The sequence below is a fragment of the Erpetoichthys calabaricus genome, chromosome 9 (genome assembly GCF_900747795.2).
Source record: "Erpetoichthys calabaricus chromosome 9, fErpCal1.3, whole genome shotgun sequence".
Lineage (NCBI taxonomy): Eukaryota > Metazoa > Chordata > Cladistia > Polypteriformes > Polypteridae > Erpetoichthys > Erpetoichthys calabaricus.
The window spans coordinates 48,616,407-48,632,175 of record NC_041402.2 but is presented as its reverse complement, the minus strand read 5'-3'; the positions used below and the strand labels follow the sequence as shown (position 1 = coordinate 48,632,175).

General features: G+C 40.0%; 1 protein-coding gene across 1 annotated transcript in view; it reads left to right on the top strand.

Annotated features, from left to right (window-relative positions):
- Positions 1 to 12,286: 12,286 nt before the first annotated feature.
- The window catches only part of pskh1 (protein serine kinase H1), a 38,873-nt gene continuing 35,390 nt past the window's right edge, over positions 12,287 to 15,769 (top strand). Inside the window, exon 1 of the mRNA XM_028809616.2 lies at positions 12,287 to 12,698. The gene's annotated coding sequence lies outside the window, so the exon portion shown is untranslated. The remainder of the gene's footprint in view (positions 12,699 to 15,769) is intronic.

The following is a 15,769-nucleotide window of genomic DNA, read 5'->3' as shown; positions in this document are numbered from 1 at the left end:
TCAGTGGCATTTGCAGACTGTCCACAGGGAGTAACATGGATGGCTGGGCATTTGATACTCAGGGCACAATGTGGATAAGCCAGCACATTCCAGACAAAGATTGGAGTGGAGGATGCAATCATCTATCTGCTGCCCTAGTCTTATTCCCATCTGCACAAAGCTGGCAGTATGGTGAGGATTGTTTTTTTTTTATTTCCCCTGTGCCTTCAGTACCATCCAGACATCCTTGTTAAGGGGTAAACTCAGTGATGTGCAGGTGGATGAGCCTGTGGTGTCCTGGATAATGAACTCTCTGTCGGGCAGACTGCAGTTTGTGAAGCTCAAACACTGTGTGTCTGATATGGATGTGAGCAACACTGGAGCACCACAAGGAACAGGCCTGTGTGTTCTTTCCATATTTGTGTGCTTTTCACATTCCAAAGATAAGCTGTTGAGCTGGTGATTCTAAATTGTCCCATAATAAGTGAAGGTGCTGAGAGCAACTGACAGTGTGATGAGGCTGGCGTTGTTTTTATCTCGTTTGTAGCTAGGATGGGCATCATCATCATGACACCTTGACAAGGTAATGCACGTTCAGGAAATGGGTAGTGTTTTGTTGCACCCATTTTATCCTTGCATCTGTTGTCTTACTTTGTTTTATTGTTGTGCCTATGACAGAATATATCCCAACCACAGCAGACATAAAGCAACATCTCAGTCTTAACTGGAAGACAGTCCATCTTAGGGCAGCCACAGAGGGCCATTCCTGTGTCACAATTTATCTTGACAGATGTCAGTGGACTTTAAGAAATGTTAATTTGGTTAGTGTCATTCAGGTTACATGTAATAGGCTAGAAATTGGTCCTTTAAAGAAAATGGCTTTTCTGGGTGTCGCTTTTAGGAAACACACATGTACTGTAAATAATGTGTGGTGGCTCTGAGGCTAAGGATCTGCACTGGCATCCCGAAGGTTGCCGGTTCAAATACTTGTCACTGCTAAAAGAGATGCTACACTGCTGGGCCCTTGAGCAAGGCCCTTAACCTTCAATTGCTCCAGGGGTGCTGTACAATGGCTGACCCTGTGCTCTGACTCCAAGGGGTATGCGAAAGATGTACTGTATTTCACAGCGTGTTGTCCTGTATAACTATGTATGTGACAAATAAATAAAGAATTATTAGAATAATTAATTATTAATTATTATTATTAATCAATGTACAGTTAAAGCCCAGAGATAAAGGGGCAATAGGGACCTATTACAGACTCCTGTCAATCATGGAGAATCCACTGCATCCACTGAACACTATCATCTCCAGACAGAGGAGCAGCTTCAGCGACAGACTGCTCTCAATGTCCTGCTCCACTGACAGACTGAGGAGATCGTTCCTCCCCCAAACTATGCAACTCTTCAATTCCACCCGGGTGGGGGTAAACGTTAACATTATTCAAAGTTATTGTCTTTTTTCCCTGCATTTTTATTACTCTTTAATTTAATATTGTTTTTGTATCAGTATGCTGCTGCTGGAGTATGTGAATTTCCCCTTGGGATTAATAAAGTATCTATCTATCTATCTATCTATCTATCTATCTATCTATCTATCTATCTATCTATCTATCTATCTATCTATCTATCTATCTATCTATCTATCTATCTATCTATCTATCTATCTATCTATCTATCTATCTATCTATCTATCTATCTATCATTTGTTTGAGACTCTGATGATGAATGAAAAGGTAAATTTCCTGAGTAACTGTTACAGTTTATTGTTGATTGTTGTCTATTGGATGTAGATATTTACCTGTTTTGCAAAAGAGTCACCTGCTTTGAATTCAGACTGCTTTGATTGGTATCTAATCAATATACAATATTCTGATACAGAACTGCCTACTGCTTTTGAAAATGAATGTGTTCTGGGGACATTGATTTCTAATCAGCACACAATGGTATTGTACAGTATATGTACTTCTTGATAGCTGACAACAATGCTATTGTTTAGAAAATACGTTTACACTATTGTTCAGCAAGGAAAATTGATATGTACCATTGTTTAACTGGTCATCATGTTGATCCAGGCAGAAACTGAAGCAAATATATACCTCTGGGTAAATCAGAATAAAAAAGAAGAATATATGATCAGAGACTGATCTGCTGCCTATGTCTTTTATGTTTTTGGCATCATATCGCTATGGCTATCCCCTGTAGCATCAGTGGCTTGCACCAGGCCCAGGTTGCCCGAGGCCTGAGGCTGGTAACATACATACCATCATACTGAGAAAATCAGACCAGAACACAGCATCAGGGCTAGCACAGCAATGTGTGTTTGTCAAAGGTGACCACATCTCCTCCACATTGTGCACAGATTCTACAACACCTTAGGCTATGGTTCATTTTGAAAATTTTCCTCTTGGAGAACTTCATTTCATGACCACACTTGCGCTTGATCAGTGAAGTGCCCATAGGAGGAATTTTTGAGACTTGGCTCAGTTGTTCCAAATTGCTCTCCATGGTGGGTTTAATCAGTGAAATTTTGGTTTGGGGCCAAACTTTTTTTTTACCATTGGGGGATTGTTTAGTGACTGCACTGGCAATTTATTCCACCCTGGTACCCCTGCTAGGTAAAAAATAAATTAAAACAAGACAAATCAGATTCAAGCACAACATTGGCAGACACTAGAAGGGTGCTTGATAAGATCGGGTATCAAAATAGGCGATAGTGCCCTGCAGAAAGAGAGACATCAGCCAAAGCTAGAGAAGCTGAGTGTTGTGAGATGCATCCATCTCTGAAAGTTAATGTCAGAAGAGACATTAGGGTAAGGGTGGGCTCTGGAAGTAAACTGAACATCCAGAATAAATTTCAAGTTTAGTGAGGCAACCGTGCTTCTCACAAATGTAGCCCTGTCTTTTCAGTGTGGTCGAATAAATGTTTTATTTATGAAGGAAATAAAAAAAAACATTTCCCTCATTTACAGAATATATGTTTACCAACTAGACTAACGGGAGATTCTAAATTGGCTCTGTATGTGTGAGTGTCGCTGTGTGCATAAGTGGGCTTGGCAGTGGTCTAGCTTCCCTTCCAGGGCTCATTCCTGCTTTCCCACATCCTGCCACAATCTGTTCTGACCGTAAGCCATGAGCTGGACTGAGAATGTTATGTCATCAATATTCAACAAAATACAACATCTATTGAACTGCTCATATTTGTATATACAAACATAACATGTACACATTTCAAAACTCAACTATTTTTGAATAACTTCAATTTGCTTTTAATATAAAAAATTCAATAAGCTCACCTATGACTGTGTGTCTCCAGAGTAAAAAATCAGAACATTGCCAGTGAATGCAAACCTGCCTCCTCTTAGTATAGTATGAGAGGCACACACTGGTAGTTAATAATTAACTGGCACCATCTAGCCATATCATCCACACATTACAGCAAGAACAGGAAGTGAGGTTTGGGAATACTTGGAATGATTACACTTACACGCTTCCTTGGCTGTCCTCCTCTGTGACAGACCCGACCTCGACAAGACCCAAGTGCTGCTTGTTTTAACTTATTGTTTCCAGTACTTCCAATCTCACCTTGGTGAGGACAGAGTGAAGACTTCTAGGTAGCTTCCTAACTACAGTCTGACAAAATGCATTACATACAGTAAACACAAATGTGAATGCTTCAAAGTAGAAACTTTTAATTTGCCAAAGAAAACATTGAATTTAATAGAATTTGAGATACATGGAAGCACTAAAGAGAGAGCCATTGTTTGTTCATTCATTCACTCACTTATCCAGGACAGGGTGATGAGGAAACTGGAATCTATACCAGCAGTCATTTAGGGCAGTGGCTCCCAAAGTAGGGGTCGTGAGACATTGGGGAGAGGGGGGTGGGTCGCGAGATGATTTCCAAGAAATCAAATACTTTTTTTAAACTTTTTAGAAATTAATTAATCCACCCATCTCATTAGGTGAGGTGTTTTGTTGAAATTAAACGAATGAGTAAATAACAATTTTTTAAAAAGTTATATGGTTGTTAGAGTGTTATGTTCTTTTTTGTTGTCATGCTCTTGTTTGGATAGGATATTTTGTTGAAATTAAACAAATGAGTAAATTACTATTAAAAAAAATTATATGGTTGTTAGACCATTGTGTTCTTTCGTGTTGTCATGCTCATGTTTGGATAGGCCTATTGGCGCATGTGCACCGTTGCGCGCAACATTTGTATATTTTAACCACTTCCGAGGATAGTGGGGGTCACGAGTCACTGGCACGGTTATTTTGGGGGTCGTGAGCTGAAAAGTTTGGGAACCCCTGATTTAGGGCAGAAAGAGAACATCCCCCACCCCCACACACACACTCACCTATCAGGGCCTATTTAACATTTCCTATTCAATTAACTGGGAGAACATGGCAAAACTATGAAGGGAGCTCCCAGGACTTGAACACAGTTTCCTTGTTGTGAGGCAGCAGAACTACCAAACCTGTTAATTTGATTACATGGTCATGGGGGAAACATATTGTATATATTAGAATTAATAAAAAATGTAAAATATTTTCAGACATAATAGTTAAAAAGTAAGCAGAACTAATTCACTCATGCTCAATGCCCTTTACTGAATTTCCTGGGTAAATCATACCCAACATCCCAAAGACTTGTGTTAGAAGGAGGAGAGGTTGGAACCATGTGCTTAGTGCGTTGTCGCACCCACCACACGACAAACTAATGTGTGTTAGCTGAATTGACAATCTGAGACTGGCCCAGAGGGACTGTGGATGTGAACAAGAGTCTGCTCTATGAGGGCCTGTGATGATGTGTATTAGGGGACCATGAGAGTGTGCGAGTTTTTTTAAAAAAACAGCTCCTGTACAGGCTCAGTGTTAGGTGTGCATGTGATAGCTGAGCATCCCCGGGGTGCTAGTAAGAAACTTGGCTGATTGTACATTCTCGTGCAGATGTGGTCAGTCCAGCTGGATTCCTCATTAGTGGTCCAGGGATTGAAATCAAGGCACTCAAGCCGAAAGCTGCACATAAGCTGCCTCAGGAAGAGATAAAAAGGAAACAAAGTGCAAAGAAGGGCTGAATCAGAAGTGTGAGTAAGCGCAGTGGTTAGGTGGCTGGCAGTCAGTGGCTCTGTGAGGGAGCAAGTGGAACTGCACTCTGGAGGGGGGAATTGCCTCCCACCGACCACTACAGAGGAGTGGGGAACAATCAAATAGATTCTTAAGGGTCCTGTAGAAGCTGAGGAGGGCGTAGAGAAGATGGAGGGCCAGCTCAGAGTGTCCTGGCGGATGCTGAAGGCTAGTGGTTGAGAAGAGAGCTGGAGAGAGGTACTGCAACTGTTGGTATCTCAGCCTGACTGCAAGACCTGATGGGTAAGCTGGAGTGATGGCATGAGAAAGATGAGCTAGGCTGGCAGGAATGGAAATAAAAGGAAACTCAATGACTGTATGAAAAAAAATCTCTGTTTGCACTTATTTGCACCAACTCTTTCTGTCAAGTGTTCTCATTCACCCTAGCTCATCTTGGTCTATGGGTATTGATGACCTCACAGGTGGCGCAGTGGTAGTGCTGCTGCTTTGCAGTAAGGAGACTGTGGAAGATTGTGGGTTCGCGTCCTGGTTCCTCCCTGTGTGGATAGCGCTTTGAGTACTGAGAAAAGTGCTATATAAATGTAATGAATTATTATTAAGGAGGAGTATGCCAGCTGTGGGCAACCCAGACATCACATGGCCTAGTGTCTTGCCCACATCTGACTCCTGCATTGTACCTGTTACTGCCAGGATGGCAGAACATTCAGATCTCCGCGAATTTTGAACAGTTGCTAAGGTCTAGAACCCTCTTATTTTGTATCCTCTCAAGTCAGTTGTGATAAACTACAAGCTTGATTTTTTATCATTTTTGAAAAATGTTAGCATTACTGTATTGCGTCATGCAGCCTGCGTCCTGAGTTTCAATGACTATTACCAGTCCTTGGCTGTGCATGTTGTCTCCATGTCTGCATCCCCACAAATATGCATGTTTGGTAAACTGATAAGTCCAGCTTAGGCCTGTGTGGATGTGTACATGAGGCAGCCCTGAGATAGAACATCACCCTGTCCAGAGCTGGCTCCAGCCTTGCATCTTATGCTGCTAGAATTAGATCTAATCCACCAGAACCATAAACTGGATGATGTTACTCTCCTGTGACCCTCTGAACTGTTTTTTACTTCAGAAGAAGCAGAATGGTGCAGTTATCTGTATGATTACCTTACATCTATACAGTGTTACATTCAAATTCTGCCCCTGTCCAATTCATGCATTTATTTCGGGTAGGATTGACTACCTGAGCTGATTCATGCAGCTCTCAGTTAATTCAAAATGCTGCTGTAAGAATTATTAAAACAACAAGAAAATATCTATAAATCCAAAGCTTAGGTCCTGCAGTGGCTCCTAGTCAAGTTTAGGGCAGATTATAAAATCCTTCTTTTAACATATAAAGCCTTAAATAGCTGAGACCCAACTTGCTTATCTGAACTTACCATTACTTACATACCAGAGCGCACGTTAAGATCTCAAGGTGCTGATCTACTTATGATTCCAAGGATTAATAAAATTACAGGGGGAGGTCGAGTGTTTAGCTAAAAGGCCACAAAGCTGTGGATTTATCTGGCTGCTAATATAAGAGATGCCCATTCAGTTTCAGCTTTTAAGTCTAGTCTGAAAACTCACTACTTTAGTCTGGTAAACCCTGGCTAGAGCTGCCAATTAGTTGTGCAGACTGCATCTGTGTTAGTCATTAGTACTAAAATATATAGTAAGTAATACATTATTTATAAACTGTTACTAACCCTCCCTTATTTTGTTTCTCTTCTCTGTATCCTGATGTACAGTAACACATGATGCCACCGTCTTTCCTGCCTATTGAAAAGTCATCTCAGAGAAAGGAGCACTGGAATTATGGAGTAGAAGGGTCCTTTCATTAGTTGACTAGCCCAGCACTAACTCAGCTGTAGAATGGACAGTAGTCAGGAGGCAGTGTGTTTGGCCGAGGTCTCCAGGACTCTGGCTGTGTCTTGATTGTGTGACTCCTTTTCTACAATGTGGCCATAGTCCTACATTTAGCAGATTGACAGATATTGTTGTTTTTCATTTATGTTAATTAGTTTCTACTTTGTTTTTGATGTTTTTGACCTAAACTGCATCTTTGTATGTGATAGATCTGTATTTAGTGAGTGGTATAATCTATTCATGCATTTTGTCTTGAGGGTTGTCGCAGAGCTCTGCGCCTGCGCTTGGTGAGGAGTGCTGTGCAAGAACAAAGTAGTTTGTATTATTCTATTTCTGAGGTGGCAATGTTAGATTGCTCATCTGGCTCTGTGAAGAGGATTACTTGTTTTCTATTTTGTGTGTTGTATTTACCACATTTTTGACGGCCATTGCATATTAACCCTACCTGGAAGGAGGATTCTCTCTGATTTGCCTTTCCCAAGATTTCTTCCATTTTTTTTTTACCCTACAAGGGCTTTTTTGGGAGTTTTTTCTCATTTTCTTAGGGTGTCAAGACTGGAGGGTTGTCAAAAACTAGAGCTTGTTAAAAACCCATTGAGACATTCCTTTGTGATTTTGGGCTATTCAAGAAATAAATTATTGCTTATTGTTGTTGCTGTAGTTTTTATGTGGAATTGTTCTCGGGGTATCTAGTCCCGAACCCCCATCTCTACCTCTCCACCATCCGAAAGATGTGTGGATTAGGTACCTTTTGGTAAGTCTGAATTGCCCATAGCATGGATGATTGTGGGTGTGTTTCCATGATGGTGTCCTAAGGTGAACTGCTGCTCCATCAAGGTTCCTGCCTTCTCCCGAAAACACTGGGACAGGCTCCAACAATAAATAAATAGCCAGATGTTACCTGCAGTACAATAATGAACTGGGAAACATGAATTAAAAAAAAAGAATAATAAATAGCCAAGGTGGCTGCCTGCTTAAGTGTGATAGATAGATAGACAGACAGACAGACAGACAGACAGACAGACAGACAGACAGACAGACAGACAGACAGATAGATAGACAGATAGATAGATAGATAGATAGATAGATAGATAGATAGATAGATAGATAGATAGATAGATACTTTATTAATCCCAATGGGAAATTCACATTCTCCAGCAGCAGTATACTGATAATTAAACTAATGACCACCCTGTACCAGCATCAGTAGCTACAGGATGAAGGCTAATGACAGAGGCAAACAATCCTAATCAAAACAAAATGCCAGCCTAGCAATGCTTGATTCATACTCAGTCACTCCTAAAGGTATATTCCATTCAAATCCTTGAACTGGAGTTTGGAGATCAACAAAACACATTGCAGGAAAAGACGTACTTAAGAAGGATCAAGACACCCCTCAGCTGTTACCCTCACAATCCTAAAGGGCACCACTTTAATAAACTCTAATTACAGACCAGGGCCTCTTACCTCAGCCCATTTCGAGTGACCAGCAGCTGCAGATTTTTATTGTAGCGGTCCTGTTAATAAAAGTTTAACAATTGGGCAGAATTGCTGGTCGGATTTCTTATATTTTGGTTTCAACACCTGAAGATCAGGTCAGGTTGGGGAGCAGGCATTGGTAAAGTGTATTGACGCACCCACCACATGACGAAACAGCTCGGGATCCCAGTTTGCAGCCCCTCAGGCAGACACATTGTCCAGTCCCACCCCTCCAGAAATGACCATCTATCTGCCACAGTCAGGTGTTATGTGGGTGTCCCCTTGGCCTGGTCCAGTTGCTTGGATTCTCAACAATGAGGATCCTGCGAGCCAGATCACCCTCTGGGAATTGTGCCACATGGCCACAGTGCCGTAACTGACAATGCAGGTAATGTGCCTCATTTGGGGACTCCCTGAGCAACTGCTCATTCGACACAAAGTCAAACCAGCGGTACCCAAGGATTCTCCAATGAGAAACAGTACTGAAGGAGTCCAGTCTTCAGCTCAGGTCACTGGATAGCGTTCAAGTCTTGCAACCATATAGCAAGGCAGGAAGCATCAGGACTCTAAAGACTTGGACCTTTGTCCTTTTGCAAAGATATCAGAAGCGCCACACACCCCTTTTCATTGACCTCATGACCGCCCCCCCATGCTCTCCCAGTCTGCCTACTGACTTCATAGGAAAAGTCATCAGAGACATGAATGTTGTTGCAGAGGTAAGTAAACTTCTTGATGAGGTTGACAGTCTCTCTGCAGACAGACACACTGCTGATGGCTGTGCCTAAGAGGTCATTAAAGAAGATTAAGATGAACACACAAAACCTAGAAATGTGGTGTATTAATTTTTCATCAACTTGGTCCAAACTGCTGCATTTACTGTCTAATGGGGTGTTCAATATTTAGCAATGAATAGGCTCAGGAAGGGGTGACCATGTGCCGGGCCATCATATCATTTTAATGAAAAAAAAGTGCCTTTTTAAGATTTAGCTGGCATATTAAAGAATACAGAATACACTTTTGTCAACTATAAATCTTGAACTACTTTGGATGATGGCTTTGTGCTCTGTGTTGCTGTAGCCACTTATAGATCAATGCAGTACTGTCTGCTATATTATTATATTCTATTCTAACTACCTAATGGAGTTTAGTTTTACTAAAATAACACGTCATTCTCAAACCCATATAATCCAAATCAGAATCCCAGTGGGTGGAGTTTAAAGGGAGGCCAGGGGTCCTGGCGTCCCCCATGGTGCACTATACTACTGAAGTAAGTCTCAGATAAATGATATTTTTACTCAGTTTTTTAAGGCTGCAGTTAATGTAAATTGTTATATTTTGGCCAGGCTTCCTTTGGCTTGGGTTCAAATCCATATGTTGCATCCTCTTTGGTCATCGTCAAGCTGTTTATTTATGTTAATGCTACTCTTGTTAACTGTCTGCTGTATTCTCTTAACCTGCTATGTTCCATGTTTTTTGTGGGTAGTTCTCCAAAAGGTGGAGCCACCTGCTAATCATCAATAGGAACTATCCTCCTTCCCATATAACCAGAGGGTCTTTCACAGTCCTTAACAGTTCATTTTGAATGAACTTAGGAGTGGTGAGTGGTGGGTTTTTGTCCTTTTGGTGATTTTCAGACGCTTAGTGCCCTACTGAATTTTTGGACCTATTGCTGTATATTTCAAGTTTTCTTGGATTTCATACTAGGACTTTTGTTTCCTTTAGATTGCCTTACTGGCAACTGCTTTTTCTCTTTACTGTATGTGCTCCATGAAGCTTCATAGTACTACAGAGCAGTTGTTGGAGTTTATTCTGGCAACATCTGGATGGGCACAAATCCATCACCACTCTCTCACACACTCATATTCATATGGGACAATGTAGAATTGACAATTAACATGCACACCTCTGTTCTTAAAAAAAGCTCTATGAAATTATCAGCAATCCCACACACCCACTGCACTGTAAATTTAATTTAAGTTCTATGGTATTACACCAATTCTAACAATGTTGAATAAAAACTTCCATATATAAGAGATCATTTGTAACATCAGGAGTTAGGCTGATTCATGAGAAAAGATGACTGGAATATACGAGGTATGTCCAACACTGACATGGCAGATTCATAAAGGCCACTATATAGGTGGGTGTAATGTATTTTAGTATATGTATTTTCATATGTATGTATTGCAAGTGTCAAGGAGGACGGACAGGCATCCTGGCTATAATCAAGGAAGATTTTTTCAACCTGGCCAGGAAGCCATAATGAAAGGATGGCCAGATCACAGATACTACCCGGCTTGGACGTTTTATAATTCCCATTCTGGCTGGGATACTGGAAGGAAAAAAGACTGGTGTGAGCTGGGGGCCAGTAGCAGTTCATCCCCCATATTAACAGGCGGCAGCGTCTCTTGCAAGCAGTCCCATTTTGGACACCCGCTGGGCTGCATGGGAACTGGAATTCAGAAGCACAGGCCTGCGGGGGTCCTTGGGTGACAGCAGAGGGTACTGTCGGTTGAGGAACTCCATGGTTTCTGTATGACCTGGAAGTACTTCCAACAAGCCACATCATGCTACCGGAAGTACTCCTGGGTCCAGCTTAAAAGGAGCCCACTGTCATACCTCATGGGGTCCAGAGTTGAGAAGCAGTGGGCGACAGTCAACTGGAGGTGGAAGGAGGAAGAAATGCACTTGTTTGGTGTGTTTTGGCTGTGTTTGTGTATGATAGTGCTGTTAAAAAATAAAAAATATTTTAGTTGAACTTGGAATTGTGTGAGGTAGTGTTGCCTCTGGGGTTTGGGGCTCAGTGGCACCCCCTTGTGGTCACAGTACATTTAATACATGTATGCATTGTGATGTTCAGATACATGTGGTTCCTTACACTGTTTTTTCTCCTTCTTGTCTTTTCATATTTAAAAACCTATGCATATGTAAAGTTTTTGTTGACAAACTGTGCTACCTATTTACGACAGGTTGAAATCTATGAGACCTCAGCATTAACATATGCTGTGCACTATCGCTTGGAGTGTATTTTGTAAAGCATGTAGTAAAAAAAATCATTGCATTTGTAAGGGTGCGTTACAAAAATTTTTAGTAAAATGTATTACTGAAACGAAGGCAATGGGTATGTCTCTGTTATATGGCATTTGGTATAGGAATTGTAAAAGAAGTATAATGTTTGTGTTGCACCATCCTTTGCAATTTATTGCTACAAATATTTGTGATGCACCATCTGTTGGAATGGCAGAGACATAGCAAACAGACAGACACAGATGGACACACAGACATATGCTTTTTTAAATGTAGATTCGCAAACCAATTTAATTTCCCTATATGAGATAATAAAGTTAAAGCTGAGCTAAGTTGAGTTGAAATGTGGGAGAAAAACAAACCCTAAACTGTGAACTCATTAAAAATCCTCAGTCTTAGGTCAGAAATCGTAAAACTTCAAATCTGACTAAATAAAAAGTCCCCTAAGGCATAAAAATTATGAGAATAGCTGCAATACAGCTTTACGACAATGGTTTAAATATTACATTTTCTGTTCTTAAAACATTTTGACACCACATGAGTTCAGCTATTTTTTTTCAAAATACAATAGCAAGTGAAGGCCATGTTTCCTGAAACTGACTCTTATAGATTAATTTATAGACTACTTGACATTTTCTTAGAGGCGTATGCATTATTTAATCGTAAAAATGACAGAATAAATAAAATATTCGTACAAACTGACAAGGCTCATGAACGGATAACGGGAAGGAGTTGACATTTTGGCTCAAGGAAGCCGTCGTTAACCATTCATAGCATCGGCATCGCCTGGTATCCAGGAAGTGACGTAGGAGCAGAGCGCGTATGTCTGGTCGCCGACGGGTCACGGAGTGCTGCTGACTGCTTTTTCGGGCTGAAACACCCCCCCCCCTTCCGAACAGAAATGTGTGGATTTAAGAGAGAACGAGGAGAAACAGTGGACTTTCATCATTTATAGGAGAAATCAACTACATTTAAAGCCATTTTGTTACGTTTATTAGAAGGGTGTGTAAGTTAAACCACGCAGGCCTATATACACTTATTAACATATTCCTGAAAATACCAGCGAATGACATGGCATACAAAATATAATTTTTTTTGCATTAAAATGCATCCGAAAAACATGAGGAGAACAGGAGAAAACCGAGGTCACCGGAGGCTGACACTGGTTCGGAAAGGATTTAGAGAAATTACGACTTGTAAACGGACCTGAGCCCCACCCGCAAAACACGGTAAGGTGCATTGTTTGTGTTTTGTAAATCACAGTAACTTTTTCGCGCATTGCGGTGCAGTCGGTAAATTGAAGAAGGCTTGTTTACACAGTAAAACTTTCACTGGATAATGCGAAAATGTCGGGCTGAAGGGCGTGAAAGTGCAACTCGAATAACGGGGCGGTGGTTCGCTTGATGGTTGCCGGGTTCCAGTTGTTGTTCTGCAACGGCCTATAAACTACTACCCTGCAGAGCAATCCGGCACCGCTGCATCCAGCGGTGGGCTGCATTGGCAAGACCACTCGCGGATTACGCCTGCCTGTTTATACTTTTGTCACAGCTGAAATCGGAAAACAAGAGTTATCTCTTGTTTTCATCAACTTTCGTGTACACCTGAAACTGTTCACCCATCCTTTAAAATTTGTTTTAAATGACTTGGGGAAGAATGTAGTCAGATTCTGAAGGCGTTTAAAACTACAAGAAAACTTAGAATTCTAAATATGATGAACTCCTAGTGTCCGTCATCTCGTTTGAGTATTGGTGTGATTTGGTCACATATCACCACTTCACTTTAAAGTTAATGATTTGAGCAAATACAGTTAGTATTAAAGTTGAATTAAACGGGGAGGAACACACCGTATACACAATAACAGCTGCCTTCATAGTCATTGTAAAACCAAGTTGACCAAAGTTTCGCTATGGAAAAGGGGTTGCAAGTAATATACGTGTGTGTGTGTGTGTGTGTGTGTGTGTGTATTTATATATTATATATATTGTCAATATAATTTTTAATTACGCTAATGCTGCTCATCTTCTCCATGACGTGTTTTCTAGGAACATCTTCAGCCACCCGCTGATTTCTCAACGGTGTGCTCACGGGCGCTCCTTCTTTGCCCCCTGCCAACCGACTGAGTAAAGGCTCCTCTTTTCATGCCCCTTAAGCTTGACACGATGGAAACACTGCCATTGGAGAAGCCTTTCTTTATTATGTTTCGTTATTATTGTGTGTCTGTGTGTGTTTCTGGGTCTTTATATTTATGCAAATTTTGCTACTTTTTATTGTTTAACTCTCTTTTTTTTGTTCTGTATTGCTGGTAGGGCCAATGAATTTCTTTGTTTGGTCATTACATAATTATCCATGGTGTATCTGTCTGTCTGAAACAAAGTTGATTGATATGGTGTCACAGTTGTTAATAATGCTGTCCTACAGTGACTGTAAGTAGTCTCTATGTTCTCTTTTTTTCTCTCCAGGTACTTCAGATTCATCTCTCTTTCTAAAAATTTTCAGTGACTCCCAAAGTCAGTGGCTCACGTTTTTTTTTTTTCTTTTTGAGCCAAGTTCCCGCAGCATGTTGTAAAATCTGATTTGGTTCCCCTACTAATTAATGCAAAGTGGGCCATGATGTTGGCTAATGGTTACTGCTAATAATAGTCACACATCATGATTTTGAATTGTAATAGATCTATTAATCAAAGGAAATGCTGAACTAATGGCGACTATTGATGCATGTGTGATCAAATGTCACGTGAGATCTCTAAGCTGGGGTTTCTCAACGTTTTTTCTTGATGTCTCACTTTTGGAAATTGAAGTGTTTTGACATACCACTGTTTCTTGATTAAAGGTGGCAGTTCTTCCCCCTTCTCCCATTCCATTTAGTGATTTTTAACTAAGGGTGACAGTTTTTTTTTTTTTTTAGTGTGGGTGTGTGTCTGTTACTTTTTCTTTTTAATGCCAAATGGTATTTAATGAATTATTTTTTAATGTACGATCAATAGTACATAGTTTTATATGGAAAAAAGATTAAAATGAATAAAATGTGTTATATATTACTTCAGGTCATAAATGAAATGAGTGAAATCACTTCGGTGTTTCCAAAGCTGAGTCTGCTTAATGGCAATGCAGGTCTTTATGTTGTGTTCTAGTTTTAACTCTTAAATGCCATTCTGCTTTTAGTTTCATCCCATTTCAGTATTTATTTTTTAAGGAAGGAGGGAGGTAACTGAGCTTTAGTGACTCCATCTGAAGCAGTTACTTTCTCCTATTGATTAATAATAACACGTTATAATGAAATGTTAGATATTTTTATTTTATTTATAATAATTATGAAATGTTAACTAACAATGATAATAGATGAAACAATTTTTCCAAAATTAAATACGTTGAAGCAGCAGCAGACTGGACCTGAGAGAAACCAAGCAGTGGAGTCTTGCAGCAGTAGAACTGTGAGATGGAGCAGTGCAGCCGAGTATGTAGACTTGGAATTCAGCTGCTGTGTAATCATTTCTGTTTATTTGTTTGTTTGTTTATTTTTGTTCTCTTGTGTATTATATCATAGCTACTCACATGCCGCACAGGTTGAGAACTGGTTTTCTAGGCTATAACTACATTGACATGGATCTAATTTTATACAACATTTGCAGAATGTTTTCAGTTAACATTTATTTAAAAATTGTATGAGACAATTAAAAGACTACATTTAAAATTACAATTTTTCTTTTAAAAATGTCAACCTTGACAGGACTGCTAAAGTATAGGAGTGTAGTTTATGTGCATGTGCAGGTTATTTGTATCCACTAGAGCCAGAGTAGGTTCCATGTCATTGTGATCTTGTAACTGAAAAAGTGGATTTAGAAAATGGACAAATGATGGATGTTTTTTGAGGAGTTATGCTTGAAATATTACACAAAAAAAAGACACACAAACTTAGGTACAGGGTTTTTACAACTTGTAAGGAAGACTAATAAATTGTTACATAGCACTGATTATAGGAATATGGGGGAATAATATGTAAGAAAAAAAAATGGTGGAGTTGAATCTTTTCCCTGTAAACAAGTTAGAAAGTGTATTTATGATGCAACATTCAGGTGTGTTCAAGGACTTAGTTAAATGTTTTGAAAGTTGGAGCTTTTATTGTTTATTATTTTTGTAATGGTTCATCAATCTAAGGGTAAAATTACTAATACGTGTAATTATATTCTATTGTTACTTGTTCTAATGGCATGCAGTTAACAATGGAACGCAAACAGGCTTGTGGTGGCTGACATAACCTGTATAGACTCCAGATTCCAACTATTGGAAACTATTGTGATTA